General features: G+C 48.4%; 1 protein-coding gene across 2 annotated transcripts in view; it reads left to right on the forward strand.

The window, feature by feature from the left end:
* LOC107111492 (inactive phospholipase C-like protein 2) overlaps window positions 1-16,501 on the forward strand; it is a 50,376-nt gene that overhangs the window by 15,211 nt on the left and 18,664 nt on the right. The gene's annotated exons all lie outside the window — the stretch shown is intronic.

The following is a 16,501-nucleotide window of genomic DNA, read 5'->3' on the forward strand; positions in this document are numbered from 1 at the left end:
GCCTTTGGCACAGGGTGCGTTCTGCCGCCAAAGAGATGCTCTCTGGTGATCGGAGAGGTTGCACCGGGACACGGGTGGCGTCTCAATCCCCTGTCTGCTTGTCCCTGCCGCTGAGTCCAGCTCCTCTGCCCATCTGTCTCATCCCTGTTTTTTTGCTTGGGACTGCCCTGCCCAGTCGCCTCCCCAGCATCCTGGAGGGGAACAGAGATCAGGATGGGGAGGGAAACCCAGGGGGGGGGGGGTGTTGGCAGGGAAGGTGAAAATTTCTCCCAATCCTTGTTAGCAAATTAATTCCATGCAGGAACAAATCAGTTCATCGGGACTTTGGAGATTAAGGCTTTGGCAGGCCTTTGGAGCTTTTAATCACTGGCTGCTAATTGGGGTTTGCACCTGGGACCCTCTGCATGCAAGGAACATGCTCTGCCCATAGAGCTAGGCCCTCCTCCATTCAAAAGTCCCTTTCCCACTGATAGTAGCGTCCTCTTCCCACGCTTGAAGGCATGGCTTTGTTTGTATTGTATTTTTTCTGTGTGCAATTACATCTATACACACGTGAATAAATTAGGCGCAGCATGCTCAGAACAAAAGGGGGGGAGGGAACCTCGAGGGGGGGTCGTGAATTAGCCAGGCATCGCTTCTGCTACAAAGGAATCGAAAGGAAACGCTCCAAAGTGTCTTGAGCGAGTGGGTGCCGTGTGTGTCGCAAATTAAGCATGAAAGAAAGAAGCAGGGATGGTTTTTGATACCTGGAAGGGTGTGGAAAGCTCGGCAGGGCAGAGATTGCGGAGTGAGTGTTCGAGCAAACGTGGAAACGGTTGTACCTCGTGGTTTGAGGTGTTGCGGTGGTGTGCTGTTTATACACAGTGGAGGGCCTGCAAGATGCTGGCATAAAAAATGAAAGAATTTGCCATGCTGGATTGGACCCAGGTTACCTCTGGTTCAGAAGCATTTTCAAAACAGCCGGTGCATGGCTTTTGGGCAGCTGGGAAGCCAGCATGAAGAAGAAGAAGAAGAATAGAGATTGGATTTGTACCCCGCCCTTCACTACCCAAAGGAGTCTCAGAGCGGCTTACAAACTCCTTTCCCTTCCCCTCCCCACAACAGACACCCTTTGAGGTAGGTGGGGCTGAGAGAGCTCTGACAGAAACTGCTCTTTTCAAGGACAGCTCTTATCAGAACTATGGCTTGCCCAAGGTCATCCAGCCAGGTGCAAGTGGAGGAGTGGGGAGTCAAACCCAGTTCTCCCAGATTAGAGTCCGCGCACTTTAACCACCACACCAAACTGGTGACATCCCAGAGCGATGCCAGCCTCCAGGTGGGGCTCGGGGATCACCTGCAATGACAGCTCATCTCCAGACCACAGAGATCAGTTCCCCTGGAGAAAATGGCTGCTTTGGAGGGTGGACTCTGTGGCATTGCACACCCCACTGAGGTCGCTGTCCTCCCCAGGCTCCACCCCCAAATATCCAGGAGTTTCCCAACCTGGAGCTGGCAACCCTACCCCCCATCCCCTGCCAGTGGACAGGGGGGACCTGGCAACCCAAGCCCTAACCCTGTGTGTACTCCCAGCCAGTGTGCGCCCTCTAAGCTGAGTTAGTGTGAGCTAGCTCACAGTTATTAGCCTCTGACTCACACATTGTTGTCTTCGCTCAGGAAGGGTGGCTCCAGAGCAAACTCATTTATGCAGTAGCCAAATCTCTTGCTCACAACTTTAATGCCAGTGGCTCACAAAGTAGAATTTTTGCTCACAAGACTCCACAGCTTAGCCCAGCATGTGGTTCAGTAGGGTATACTGCTTGTGAACATGGAGGCTCCATTTAGCTCTTGTAGCAAGTAGCCACTGCTGGGTGCTTTCTCATGCAAGTGTTCTTTAGTTTACCAGATCTGTCCAAGACAGATCAAGATGGGTAGCCCTGTTAGTCTGTCTCTAGCAGTAGAAAAGAGCAACTTAAAGACTAACAAAATTTGTGGAGGGTAGGAGCTTTCATGAGTCACTGGCCAGTGTTCCCTCTAAGCTGAGTTAGTGTGAGCTAGCTCTCAGTTTTTTAGCCACCAGCTCACACATTTTTGTCTCAGCTCAGGAAGGAGGGCTCCAGAGCAAACTAATTTGTGCAGTCGCCAAATCTCTTGCTCACAACTTTAATGCCAATAGCTCACAAGATAGAATTTTCGCTCACAAGACTCCGCAGCTTAGAGGGGGCACTGCCAGATTTTGTGCGTTTTTAAGGTGCTACTGGACTCTTGCTCTTTTCTGTCTAAGGTAGTGACTGTCTCATGGCAGTGTATCCCAGAGGTTCACCATAGGGTACAGGAGGAAGTACGTTCGTTTTTCAGAGGGTCATTAAAAAAATAGCACCCCTCTCCCAAAGCGCTTACCAGCAAAATGCCCCGCACAGAAGAGATGTCAAAAGGAAGGAAGAGAAGAGAGGCAAGGATATTAAGATAGCAACCGTTGGCAAAAAAATGCTCGGAACCGAAAGCTCTTTCATGGGAGGGAAAGGGGCCATGTGGATTGGTCTTCCAAGATGATTACTGGTAGACAGTGCAACAGGCATTCATTTTGGGACGTGTCCTGAGAGGCCTAAGGACTCCAACCTCTTTGTAGATCCTCCTCATCAGAAGCATTTTATTATTACAACAAAGTTTTTTGTTTTACTTCTTGTATACAATGGCATTTCTTCCTGGGGGGGGATGGGGGACTCTCAGCGCTTTACATTGCCCTCCTCTCCTCAGTTTCTTCCTCCTCTCTGTAAGTTAGGTTAGGCTGAGGGGACGTGGCTGGCCCAATTGGGGTCACCCAACAAACCTCAATGCCAGGCAGGGGTTTGAACCGGAGTCTCCCAGATCCTACTCCGAGGCGGTAATCGTTACACTGCACTGGCAAAGTGACTTTGCACACAAAAAAATGCTAGTAAGAATTCATAAATGCCAATCTGTTTGTATGATTTCTATCCTACCTTTCCATTATCATGTTGGAGTTTCCCAGCAGTAAAGTAAAGGACTGTTCCTTTATTTAGTGTGTGTGTGTGTGTGTGGAAGCTGGGTTGTGTTATTCAGTGCACTTCACACCGGCTCAGAGGCAATCTGTTACTGGTTTTCCATCTTCCAAGCCCAAGGCCCTGCCTTTGAATCCTAAATGGGGGGGGGGATTGAGGGGACTGTGATTAGCCATGGGCTAAGGAGAGCCAGTTTGGTGTAATGGTTATGAGCACAGACTCTAATCTGGGAGAACTGGGTTTGATTCCCCACTCCTCCACATGCAGCTGCTGGTGTGACCTTGGGTCAGTCATAATGTTCTGTCAGAGCTGTTCTCTCAAGGATAGTTCTCAGGAGAGCTCTCTCAGCCCCACCTACCTCACAGGGTAGGGTGTCTGTTGTGGGGTGGGGAAGGGAAAGGAGATTGTAAGCTGCTCTGAGACTCCTTCGGGTAGTGAAGGGCATTTCTGTTTGAAAACCTCCAAAGAAGGAGAGCCCACCACCTCCCAAGGAAACCTGTTCCACTGAGGAACTGCTCTACCTCTCACGAAGTTCTTCCTAATGTTTAGCCAAAAACTCTTCTGATTTAATTTCAACCCGTTGGCCTCTGTGTGAGACAGGATGCTAGACTGGGTAGATCACTGGTCTGATATGCTAGGGCTCTTCTTATGCTCTTCTAATACCAGTTTTGGAATGGGAAAATACCTTCCGGCTCAGCAGTGAGGGAAAGATACTCTGCACATACTCAGTGGCTTTATTTTTTTTAAAAAAATCATTATGACTATAAGCAAATACAATCTGCCACAAATCTCCTTGAATCAGCCTAGCATCCATTACAGGGTTGTTGTGAAGGTAAAACAGAGGAAAGGAGAACTGCATATAATTCCCTGAGCTCACCGGAGGAAGAGTGGTGCAAAATTGCACTGTATAAATACAAGGTATTGAAAACTACGTATTCAAATATATATAAATCCATAGCAAGGTGTATTCTAAAGCCATTTGTAATGGCTGTGGGACTTTCTCCTTTATCTTATCTTTTATCATCCTTCTTTCTTCCGTCATGGAATTCAAGGAGACTTTCTTAAGGACATTCCTGGAGGTCTCCCGTTTGGGCACTGACCCGATCCAGACCTGAATTCGAGTCCAGTGGCACCTTTAAGACTAACACAGTTTAATACAAGATACAAGCTTTCATGTGCATTTAAGTGTGACTTAAATTCACGCTTACCCGTCTGGTTTTGGTTTGGACTCTTCTGGAGCTATACAAATTCGCTTTATTCCAGGGGTGGCCAAACTTGCTTAATGTGAGAGCCACATAGAATAAACGTCAGATGTTTGAGAGCCACAAGACATAAACAAATATTACACGTTTTAATTGGAAAATATGCAAATTTGTTTTTTATTAACATTAAATGGGACTGCCAAAAATAAAACAAAAGGGGTAAAAACAGATATTGATAATTATATTTATCTATTCAAAGATATTTATTTGTTTGCTAATGATATTTATTTGTCCAAGAGAGAGAGAGAGGTGGAAAGAAAGAATGAAAGAAGTAGAAAGAAAGAGAGAGAGAGAAACAAAGAAAGCAAATAGATGGGAGGAAGGGGGAAGGAAGGAAAGAAGGGAGAGAGAGAAAGGGAGAGAGAGAGAAAAAGAAAAGTGGAAAGAAAGAAAATGGAAAGAAAGTAAATAGATGGGGGGCAGGTGGAAAGAAAGCAACTTTAACTTTAAATGTGTCTTCTAACCCCCTCACGAACCCACGCTGGCTGGCTTAGTGAAGGGATTTAAAGAGACAAATGCCGTCTCCAAGCCAGGCCGGGGGGGGGCTTTGAGAACACATTTAAAGTTGCTTTCTTTCTCTCCTCCCCCTCACCTCAAGCCTTCCCAGGGAGGGGAACACTGGCTGGGGAAGGGAAGACTGAACAGGGAGGCATGCCTTCCCTTCGCTTCCCCAGCCACCCTGCCGGGAGCCGCACAATATGTGTGAAAGAGCCGCATGCGGCTCCCGAGCCGCAGTTTGGCCACTCCTGTTTTATTCAGTTGGCCCAGGTTGGCCTGGCCTGTCGACTCCAAGGGATCAAGAAAAGGGTGTCCCCCCCCGCAAGCAATGCTTTCAAATTGAAATGCCGGGATTGAACCTGGGACTTCTGTAGGCAAAATGCATCCTCCGCCCCTGAGCCACAGTCCCTCCTCTGAGCGAGACATAATGGCTTCTTCCTGGCATTCAGTTCCTGTTTTTCCTTCTCCCCGGTCCGAGCCAAAACACCTGCTTTGTTTCCAAAGACAGGAAAAGCTATTCCTTCTCTATAAACTTCCTCAGGAACAAATGTCTGGATCTGCCCCTTCATCTCAGCTGGGGGGGGCAGGAAGTGTGTGGAGAGGTCTCCCTCTAGGGAGTGCACGCGTCCATTGCTGATTCCGCACCCCTTCCCCCCACGTCCATCTGCTTCACCACTTCAGAGACTGGCGCTTTCACACACACTGAATAGCGCACTTTCAGTGTACTTTGCGACTAGATTTTACTGTGTGAAATGGCAAAATCCACTTGCAAGCGATGGCTAAAGTGCATTGAAAGTCAGTTGGTAGTGCGTTATTCAGCATGCACAGAAGTGCAAGAGAGAGAAGCGAAGCTGTTCCCAACCATTGGCACTTTGCAAAAGCAACCTGATACACCATCTGGGGCCAACCTAGTGCTCTCCTTCCTCTCCAAGGAGATCGGGAGATATTCATAGCACTCGATCCCACTGCGAGGTTGCAGAGTGCTTTGCAAATGAAAAGTGCTCTATATTATAATCACTTACATAACAAAGTCCCTGTCTCCAGGGGTGTTTCAGCGTTTCTGTTGACCTATGCCACGAAGCCAGGTCCTGGCTCGAAGGTTCGTACAGTCTCCAGGAGAGACTGTAATGCAAGCCGATATATTGGCCAGTTTCAGGTTGGTAAAGCAAAACTCAAAAAGGAAACTGTGCAAAAATTGCTGCAGTTTATATCCCAACAGTCTGTATTTCCATGTAATGCCGAAAGTCCATTTGTTTTTTTCAGACAATCAATCAAAGAAGTCTTCACAAGGTAATGATGATGAAACTCTCCGGATAACAATTTCCGTTTCGTAGAGCCTTCATCGAAGATCAACAACACAAAGATGTCGTTCCGTATTTCTTTGATTGTATGTCTGAAAAAAACAAATGGACTTTTGGCATTACATGGAAATATAGACTTTTGTGATATAAACTGCAGCAATTTTTGCACAGTTTCCTTTTTGTGTTTTGCTTTACTGTACTGTGGACTGGGACCTTCTTGCTTTTCTCTATCACATTTTGTGGTTGGGGCAGCATCGCAGAAGGGCGGCAGAACTGATCTGGGATCCAGAAAATAAATCCTACTAGAAAAGGTTGAAGGAACTGGGTATGTTTGGCCTGGAGAAGAGAGGGATAGGAAGGGCATGCAGTTGTCCTCTACAGTTACCTGAAGTCTTTTCGGATGCAACAGGGCAAAGATTTGTTCTGTGCCGCTTCAGAGTAGAGTTTTTGGCATTTTACTAATAGACTGCAAATAGCTGAAATAGAGAGTTGAAACTGACACAACCTGGGGTTTTCTGCGTGCCAAGCAGATGGTCTGCCACTGAGCCACAGCCCCAACTCTAAATGAATGAATAAAGCTGCCTCCTGCTGAGTCAGGTTCCATCAAGGTTGGTATTGTCTACTCTGATTGGCAGCAGCTCTCCAAGGTCTCAGATAGAGGTTTTTCTCACCACCTACAACCAGAGCCTTTTAACTGGAGATGCCAGGGACTGAACCTGGGACCATCTGCATGCCAAGCAGACGCTCTACCACTGAACCACAGTCCCAACCTTGCATGGCTTGTGTTTGGTGTAGTGGTTAAGTGTGCAGACTCTAATCTGGAAGAACCGGGTTTGATTCCCCACTCTTCCACTTGCAGCTGCTGGATGACCTTGGGCAAGCCAGAGTTCTGACAACAGCTGTCCTTGAAAGGACAGTTCTTGAAAAAGAGCTCTCTCAGCCTCACCTACCTCACAGGGAGTGTTCCTCCTAAACTGAGTTAGTGTGAGCTAGCTCACGGTTTTTAGCCTCCAGCTCACACGTTTTTGTCTTAGCTCAGGAAGGACGGCTCCAGGGCAAACTAATTGTTGCAGGAGCCAAATCGCTTGCTCACAACTTTAATGCCACTAGCTCACAAAGTAGAATTTTTGCTCACACGATCCCACAGCTTAGAGGGAACATTGCTCACAGGGTGTCTGTTGTGGGGAGGGGGAGGGAAAGGAGTTTATAAGCCGCTCTGAGACTGAGTGAATGGCGGGGTATAAATCCAATCTCTTATTCTCTTTCTTCTCTTCTGTCTGGTGATGACCAAAACCAGAATAAATTAAACTCCGTCTGCATAATGCTTGTTGTTTGCAGAATTCAGTTTTTCTTAGGAATTGTTTGAGCTTAGAATTTCACTTAAAAAAAAATTAAACATGGAATACACAATGCCCTGAATATTGGGTCAAAAACCAGCACATCATTGCAAGAATAACCGAGGGAGAATTGGCTTGTTTAATGGAGAATTTGGGGTTGTTACGCTTGCTGGGGTAAATAAAGAAGGAGCCAAAAGGCAAGAGGGATGGAGAACCAACTAGGGAGCAGAAGTAATTTCCTTCTCTAACTGTTGCTATCTTTCTGGCTGCCCCCCCGCCCCCAGCAAGCACCTCTCTGGCTGCAAGTTTTCATAGCCTTGCTTGAAACAAAGAGCCACATGTCCGACTGAGACCATGACCCCCTGGGTTATTACGATAGCTTGTTAACCCTCTGGGATTAAAAAAACAAACAACTAGCTGTTCTGCTTGGACTCTTTTGTGACATTTGGGTCGGACTCAATCCAAAGAGTTACAACGGCTGTTGCTGATCCCCCCCCCCCCAATGGACCAGCAAGTTTTACCTACATTCTCTCCTAATGGGAAGGTCTTCTAGGCAAACTCCCCGTATACTTTTCTTTTTCTTACATTTTATGCTTACTCTGTATGTTGGTCTTAAGACCATAATAATAAAACTAAACTCATACTTTTCTTTTTCTTTTTAACTTTTATTAAATTTTATTTTCAGCATATAACAGAAAAGAGTATAACAATAATATGGTGAAAAGCACAACAATCGTTACAACAAACGCCTATTCACATTAATTGAATAACCAAGGAGATATTATTAAGCTCATAAACATGACATCTATCTTACTGTATACATCAGGGTAGTAGCATTACCAGATAAATAGACTATGGTGACCGTACATTCAGAAGCAAAGCCAGTATTTATCCTTAACAAAGGAGGGAGCCACTTCCTGAGAGAAACTGAATTGTTGGGAACCACTTACACACAAATTGGGTTTGATAGTCTTCACTGAGATGATTAGCGGTGCCACATTCCTTTCAGTCCTCTGACGGGTTGTGCCTCCGCGTCTCTAGGCCACCATGTCTGAACTGGCTTTGGTTCTCAGCGGCCTTTTTGGCAAACCAGCTCGAGGGCTGGGCTGGCCTTCCAGCTGTTGCCCATCAAATGACCTCTGTGCAGCCCTGAGATCTAACGGAGGCAGCCTTTGTGCAGTGGACCAAAAAGATCTATAATTTAGGCCAGCAGTCTGTTTCTAAAAGCAGACAGCCAGATGTCCGACCAGCGGGACGTGTCGTGTTGGGCCCCGGCACCTGGTCTTCCCAGGCATGCCCCTTCGGATAATGCAGACGGCTTAGAGTGAGAGCTCATCATTATTAATGTGCTACCCTCCACAATATGTCAGGGCAGATGGCGAGATTTCACTGGAAGAAGACTGGTATAATCTTCCATGACCCACCACGAGGTAAGAAGAGGTGGCTTCCGAAATCGAGATTTTTTTTTTTAACCCACCTTTCCTCTGCGCAACTCAGAATGGGATACGTGATTCTCTCCCTCTTTATTTTCATCCTCACAAGAGCCCTGTGAGGTAGGTTAGGCTGAGAGTGTGTGCCTGGCGCCAGGTCAGGCAATGGGTTTTGTGGGGATTTGAAGTTGGGTCTCCCAGATTTAGAATAATAGAATCATAGAGTTGGAAGGGACCTCCAGGGTCATCTAGTCCAACCCCCTCCGCAATGCAGGAAATTCACAAATATTCCCCCCTCCCCCAGTGACCCCTGCTCAATGCCCTGAAGATGACACAAAACCTCCAGGATCCCTGGCCAAACTGGCCTGGAGAAAAATGACTTCCTGGCCCCTAAGTGGTGATCAGCATTTCCCTGGGCATGTAAGAAAGGGCTTAGAGGGAACACTGGCAGTGACTCACGAAAGCTCCTACCCTGCCACAAATTTTGTTGGACTTCAAGGTGCTACTGGAGTCTTGCTCTTTTCTACTGCTACAGACAGACTAACAGGGTTACCCATCTTGATCTGTCTTGGACGGATCTGGTAAACTAAAGAACACTTGCACGAGGAAGCACCCAGCAGTGGCTACTTGCTGCAAGCGCTAAATGGAGCCTCCATGTTCACAGGCAGTATACCCTACTGAGCCACATGCTGGGAGTACAGACAGAGTTAGGGCTAGGGTTGCCAGCTCCAGGTTGGGAAACTCCTGGAGATTCGGGGGTGGAACCTGGACAGGGCAGGGACCTCAGTGGGGTACAGTGCCACAGAGTCCACCCTCCATAGCAGCCATTTTCTCCAGGGGAAACTGATCTCTGTGGTCTGGAGGGGATCCCCAGGTCCCAGGGGCAGATTAACCATTAAGCAGACTCAGCACGTGCTTAGGGCACCAGGGCCAAAGGGGGCACCACAAAGTTGGGGAAAGGGTGAAAAGCTTAGTTTGTACAGTATATTGTGTTATCCTGTGAATAAATGTTTGTTTTGCTGCAACCAGCACTGCATATCTGGTCAGACAGGTCAACAACTAAAATGGATGGGGTCAGTGTGGAAAGGAGGGGGGCACCAAGATTGGTCAGTGCTTAGGGCACCAGTGAGCCTTAATCCACCCCTGCCGGGTCCCACCTGGAGGTTGGCATCGCTCCGGGCTATCACCTTCATGCTGGCTTGCTGGCTTCCCAAAAGCACTGATGCAGCCCTTCCTGCCCTCCTTCTCCTTCTTGCCCTCCTTGGGGCACCGGGAAGGGCAGGAGCGACCTACACCTGACATTTGTCCCATGGTGGCTCCCTCCCGTCCAGGCTTCACGAAAGGAACATCAGCTGCCCGAGACCACAGTGTGGCATTCTTATGCATTCCTTTCAAAGAGCCAAACTGGGTACGAGGCAGGAGATCCCACAGTGATTAGGATCTCAAGTTTCTTTAAAGGGCTTAGATCGAAGTGTGTGTGCCCGTGTATATTCTCCCATGTGGCAAATCGTAGCTAAAGCGGAGGATTATAACAACCTCTCCTCCAGCACCTTTCCCTGACCTGATACCAGGGTCTCCAGCTCTGGGTTGGGAAATACCTGGAGATTTTGGGGGTGGGGTCTGGGGAGGGTGGGGTTTGGGGGAAGGGAGGGACCTCAGCATGGTGCAATGCCACAGAGTCCTCCCTCCAAAGCAGCCATTTTCTCCAGGGGGACTGATCTTTGTCATCCGAAGATCAATTGTAATAGTTGCTACCTGGAGGTTGGCAGCCCTGCCTTCCCCTCCTTTGACCTTTAAAGAAAGGGAAAACCCAGGAGTATAAGGTTGTGCCTGCCCCCCTGCAGCACAGCACGCTTCGCCCCGAGGAAGTCTATTTCTGCACAGTCTCGGAATGATACTATTTTGCAGAGGGGCCTTCCCAGAAGTGCTGGTGCGTGCACCGCGTCCCCCCCCAGGCCCTTCTCATCTTTTGAGGCTGCTCTGCAAGGTGGCTCAGGGGGGTTGAGACCACTTTGGGTGTTGTGTGTGTTTGCTTTTGTTCAAGAGCCTTTCCATGGCCCTTCGCTGCCTCTTAAAGACACTTCCAGCCGCTGAGAGGTTTGTCTCGGTGTATATCCGGCAGGTGGCACTTGACCATTCTGGAAAGACTGGAATAACTCAGCTTTGTCTGCGCTTACGCATCCTAGAAGGGTCTTTGTCTTGGCGCCACTTCGGTTTCCTCCGTGCCCCTCTCCTGCAACTGCTGTGCCCTCTTGGCAAGCTGCATTGCGAGGCAGAATTGCTAGGTAGTGGCACCCCTTTGCTGCGTTGCATTTATGGCAGTGGTCTTAAACCTTTCCGACTTCAACATGTTTCATGTCCCAGCAGACCAAGAGAACTGGGGGTGGGAAACGCAAGTTGAAGGAGGAGGAGATTGGATTTATACCCCGCCCTTCACTACCCAAGGGAGTCTCAGAGCGGCTTACAATCTCCCTTCCCCTCCCCTCCCCACAACACCACCCTGTGAGGTAGGTGGGGCTGAGCGAGCTCTTTTGAGGACTGCTCGTGAGAGAACAGCTCTGAGAGAGCTTGTGACTGACCCAAGGTCACACCAGCAGCTGCATGTGGAGGAGGGGGGAATCAAACCCGGTTCTCCCAGACTAGAGTCCGTGCTCCTAACCAATGTTCCCTCTAAGGTGAGTTAGTGTGAGCTAGCTCACTGTTTTTTAGCCTCCAGCTCACACATTTTTGTCTTTGCTCAGGAAGGATGGCTCCAGAGCAGACTAATTTATGCAGTAGCCAAGTCGCTCGCTCACAACTTGAATGCCCGTAGCTCACAAAGGAGAATTTTTATCCACAAGACTCCACAGTGTAGGGGAAGCATTGCTCCTAACTACTATACCAAACTGGCTCTTCGGGAGGTGTACCATGGTAAGGAATGTGCTGTGGGTCAGAACCAAGGAGGAATCCTTTGCATGGCTGGGTGACCTCTCCTCGCCCTTCCACGGCTGCTCTCGGCACACATGCTCAGAGAGACCGGAAGCATGGCTCTCATGCGCTCTGTGCAAGCACACTAGCAGTAGAAAAGATGGCTGCTGCGCGAGAAGTGTGGGAGGGTATTCCTTGAACCACTTGAGGGTCCCAACCTATAGGTTGAAGATCACTGGTTTACAGGGTTGAGCCGCTCTTGAGAGACAGCCCCCACAAGGGACGGTGGGTATAAGCCGTGACTACCTTCTCCGAAGGGAGGTGGCCAGGTTGCAGAGTTTCTTGGAAGCCAACCTGTCATTTCCAGAAGCCTCTGTGCCTTACCCCCAAATGTGTGAGGACTGTCCAGGGTTGCCCACTGGAGAGATCTGGTTTGCACATGGCCAGCAGGGAGCTATGTCCTTTCGTATGACTCGTGATGAGTGCTCGGGTTCTGGTGTTGTGTTCTGCCTTAGATAGGTTCTTTGGGTGGAGTATGAAACCCTTTGTTCTGGTTTTGCGTTCTGGTGAACCCTGCCTTAGAGTAAGCTTTAGGGCACTGGGTGTATACACTGGCACACCAAGGCTGCTTTGTCAGCCTGCACCGGTCCAAACTCAGCGTTGGACCTGTGGCCCGTTGAATCCAGAAATCCAGCCGGTTGGGATCAGTATCCTTCCCTCCCAACCCCCAGGTCTGTGTCAGTTGAAGAACCATCCATTTCCCCTTCTTCCCGTGGTAACCGTAGAGACGGTACTTTATGTAACCGTGGCGCCTGACTCATCTCCTCCACCCCCTCTCTGTCACTTTCCTTTTTTGCCCAGCTCAGGGTGGTATCCTTTCCCATCCCAGAGTCCTTTCTTACCTCCTAGTGGCCCAGCAAAGTGGTAGAGTAGTACCAGGGTAGAGAGCTAGTGTGGTGTAATGGTTAAGAGCGGTGGACTCTAATCTGAAGAACTGGGTTGGATTCCCCACTCCTCCTCCACGTGAAGCCAGATGAGTGCCCTTGGGCCAGTCACAGTTCCTTCAGAGCTCTCTCAGCCCCTAAAAAAACAAGTCTAGCTGGCCACTAACATAATGCTAAGTGCTGGAACGTGTAGCTGCCAGACAATCTTAAGATCTCCTGTTTATTCTACACACAATGCCATACAATAATAATAATAATTACTAGTAGTAGTACCAGGGTCCAGCCAGAAGACATGTTGGCTCTCTTTGGTTTTTCACTGTGAAATCCCCTTACCTCATCAGCTCAAGTTGCTTTCCATGATCCCCACCCAACAAAGCAGGGCACAGTGCCGAGACCCACCAAGTTGGAGAGGAAAGGGCTTCATACTGCACCCAAAGAACCTGTCATCATCCAGGACTTATACCTTGGAACCCATTTTCAGGAACACAATATGCGTCATGTTAGCGAGGATGGGACTGTCTCTGAGCCTGCACAAAGTGGGGGTTTTCCCCCCTCCTAGCTGGTAAGCATCCACTTCAACTTCCAAGCCATCTGGCACTCAGAAGAGCCTCCTGCTGTCCTGTTAGGTGGAGTGACTTTCTGTCACATTTTCAACATCTCCACCCTGTCTTGGGATAATCCAAAAGCCTGTGTTACACGGGTCTGGATTCTAGTTAGTGCCTAGCTAAGAAACCACCTGGGAGCCCTGCGTATGCCATCTTGAGTTGAGTGGTGGGATATAAGTGCAGCACAGTATATTATTATTATTGTTATTATTATTATTGTTGTTATTGTTATTGTTATTATTATTGTTATTATTATTATTGTTGTTATTGTTATTGTTATTATTATTGTTGTTGTTGTTGTCATTATTATTATGATTATTATTATATTTTTATCCCGCCCTCCCGGCCAAGGCTGGCTCAGGGTGGCTTACAACCATAAAATCGCATAAAACAATCATAATAAAATCACATACATTAAGAAATACGATATCTAATACATTAAGGATCTGAAGTCAGATTTCCAAAAAGCAAAGCCTCCCCCCCCCCGCCGCCCTTTCGAAGGAGATGGGCCTCTCTCTTAACACGCAGCTGGCCAGCCAACATACCTGTTGCACACACCATGCATTGCATAGTTTAGAAGGCCATGCAAGGTCCTTCTCGAAATAGCTCCTTTTGACAATGAAGTATGTCCCTGCCTGCCCATCAGTTGAAGTCACCCTCAGTGGCCCTGAACTGTGCACCCCTCCTTGATGGAGTGAAGTGTGTGGCCGCAGGTAATAGATGGTCTTGCGGCACTGCTTTCTCACAGTACAAGAACTCATGGGCAGTCATGAACAGGAGGCCTAGAACCAGGGGTCATTTCCTGCGGGAGCGCACAGGAGTGGAGCTCCGGCAGTAAGGAGCCCAGGGGCCGGACACATGCAACAAGTCCCATCCCCTGCTCCCAGCAGTCGAGCAAGAAGCAGCCAGGTAAGTTGCAGAGCATTCCCCCGGCCCGCCTTCAGGTACAAGCTCTCCCTCCTCTGTGAGGGCAGATCTGCATCCCCCCCCTCATAGCTAGCAATCCAAGACAGTCCAGTGGCACCTTTAAGACCAAGTTTTATTCAGGTACAAGCTCTCCTTCCTCTATTAAGGGCAGATCTGCATGTCTCTCCCCCCCCCCGCAGTAGTTAGCAATCCAAAACAGTCCAGTGGAGCCTGAGCGGTGGGTGTTGCCTTCTGACACACTTCCGGTGATGTTGGGGTGTGGCATATGCAAATAAGTTATGCTAATAAGTTATGCTAATGAGCTTCTGCACCTCTTTTTCTATGAAATGACCCCTGCCTAGAACAGATAAAAGGAAGGACTTCTTCACCCAAAGAGTAATGCACACCTGAAGACAAGGGTAAGCCCAAATGTCCTGTCCAGAATTTCTGGTCAATAGAATTGGATTTAAGCCAGCCAGCCTCCTTTCTAAGAATGACAAGCAGATTTCTCCAGTCCCATGCAAATCCTCATTTCTGATGTCAGGGGCTACTGTTACCAATCAGTGCCTTGTAAAATATAGTCTGGCCTCCATCAAGCACCTGATAATGGCTCTGAATTTCCATGACAAGCAGGTGGTCTGGGCCAAACCAAACTGTCTGTTGTCCAAAAGGGATTAAATCTGCCAGGATGTTCCAATGTGGAGTGGAAGTGAATGGCTCGTTCCAATGGAACCTCCAGGGGTCCAAGATCACAGACACTCTAGGTCAGGGGTGTCAAACATGCGGCCCGGAGGGCTTCCATCAGGCCTGCAGTGGAACTCCTGCTTCCAGTTCTGCTGCTGCTGCATCATAGCTTGCTTCACCAGACTCTCTTAATCACGCTGCCATTTCATGTTTTAACCTGGGTCCTAGACTCAGAACTCTGAGCATGAGATTTCTGTGGTGAATGTCGATAAATCAAAAGTAGGTTTGCAGATTACAGAGCTAATGTTTTAAGCATGTTTTTATTTTAAGTAAAAAAAAAACCTTTGTGTTTGTGTTCTTTATAAAGTTTATATCTCCACTACTTGGCATTACATTTTATGACACACATGGCCCGCCACATAAAAGAACCATTTATGTCAGATCTGGCCCTCATAACAAATGAGTTCAACACCCCTGCTCTAGGTGACGCTCTTGAGCTTAGTGTTTCTGTCACAGTGTGAACAAGGGGGCCTTGGCTGAATGGCAGAGCATCTGCTTTGCACACTAAAGGTTCAATTCCCAACATTGCTGGTTAAAAAGATCTGGTAGGCGGTGATATGCGAGACCTTGACCTGAGCTGCTGCCTGTCTTGGTCGACAAAGCTGACCTGGATAGACCAGTGCCAGTGGTCTCACTTGCTATAAGACAGAATCATGTTTTTATAGAACCTCCAAAAGTGGCCCTATCTTCCAGTAGGGTTTGGTGTAGTGGTTAAGTGCGCAGTCTCTAATTTGGGAGAACCGGGTTTGATTCCCCCACTCCTCCACTTGCACCTGGCTAGATGACCTTGGGCAAGCCATAGTTCTGGCACGGCTGTTCTTGAAAAAGAGCAGTTTCTCCCAGAGCTCTCTCAGCCCAACCTACCTCACAGGGTGTCTGTGGTGAGAAGGGGGAGGGAAAGGAGTTTGTAAGCCGCTCTGAGACACCTTCGGGTAGTGAAGGGCTGGGTATAAATCCAATCTCTTCTTCTTCTTCAGTAGTTTATTTCATACATCAAGAAGGGCAGAGAAGTGGGACGCAGACAGATCTGACCCACGTGGCATAACTGACCTTTGTTAGTAGGTTTGCCTTGTTCTCCAAGATGCAAAGGTATCGCTCTTCGTGCAAGCCACATCCACCCATTTCAGGGACCCGGAAGGGGTTCCCTGACTCCTGTGAACAGCATATCGGGGAGCCTTTGGTGCTACTGTGGGAGGATAGGAGGCGAGAAAGTCACGCTTTCTTCCCATTCTCACAGAAATCACCAAGTGGATCCAAGACTCTGAATTTTCAGTACTCCATCTCTTTCCTGGGCTCGAAGTTGTTACATGGGTTGGCCAAGAACTGTTTGTAAAACCCACATGGATAGCTATCCTGATTTCGTTGTTTGCTTTCAAAACTCACTGCGCGGGGATAGGGGAAGTCTGACTGGGGCCCCGTCCGTCTTCCTGGAACATGCAAAGTAAACAGAGTGTTTTCTAAGCACGTACAGAGTACATTCTCTGCACCACTGAGAAAATCGGGAGAGAAATGAGCATAGGCTTTCCCCCTCTCCCCTTTGGTTTCTGCGCCGTTATAGGCGTGAGGGAGGG

This window comes from Gekko japonicus, unplaced genomic scaffold (assembly GCF_001447785.1).
Source record: "Gekko japonicus isolate JY-2015 unplaced genomic scaffold, Gekko_japonicus_V1.1 scaffold8, whole genome shotgun sequence".
Lineage (NCBI taxonomy): Eukaryota > Metazoa > Chordata > Lepidosauria > Squamata > Gekkonidae > Gekko > Gekko japonicus.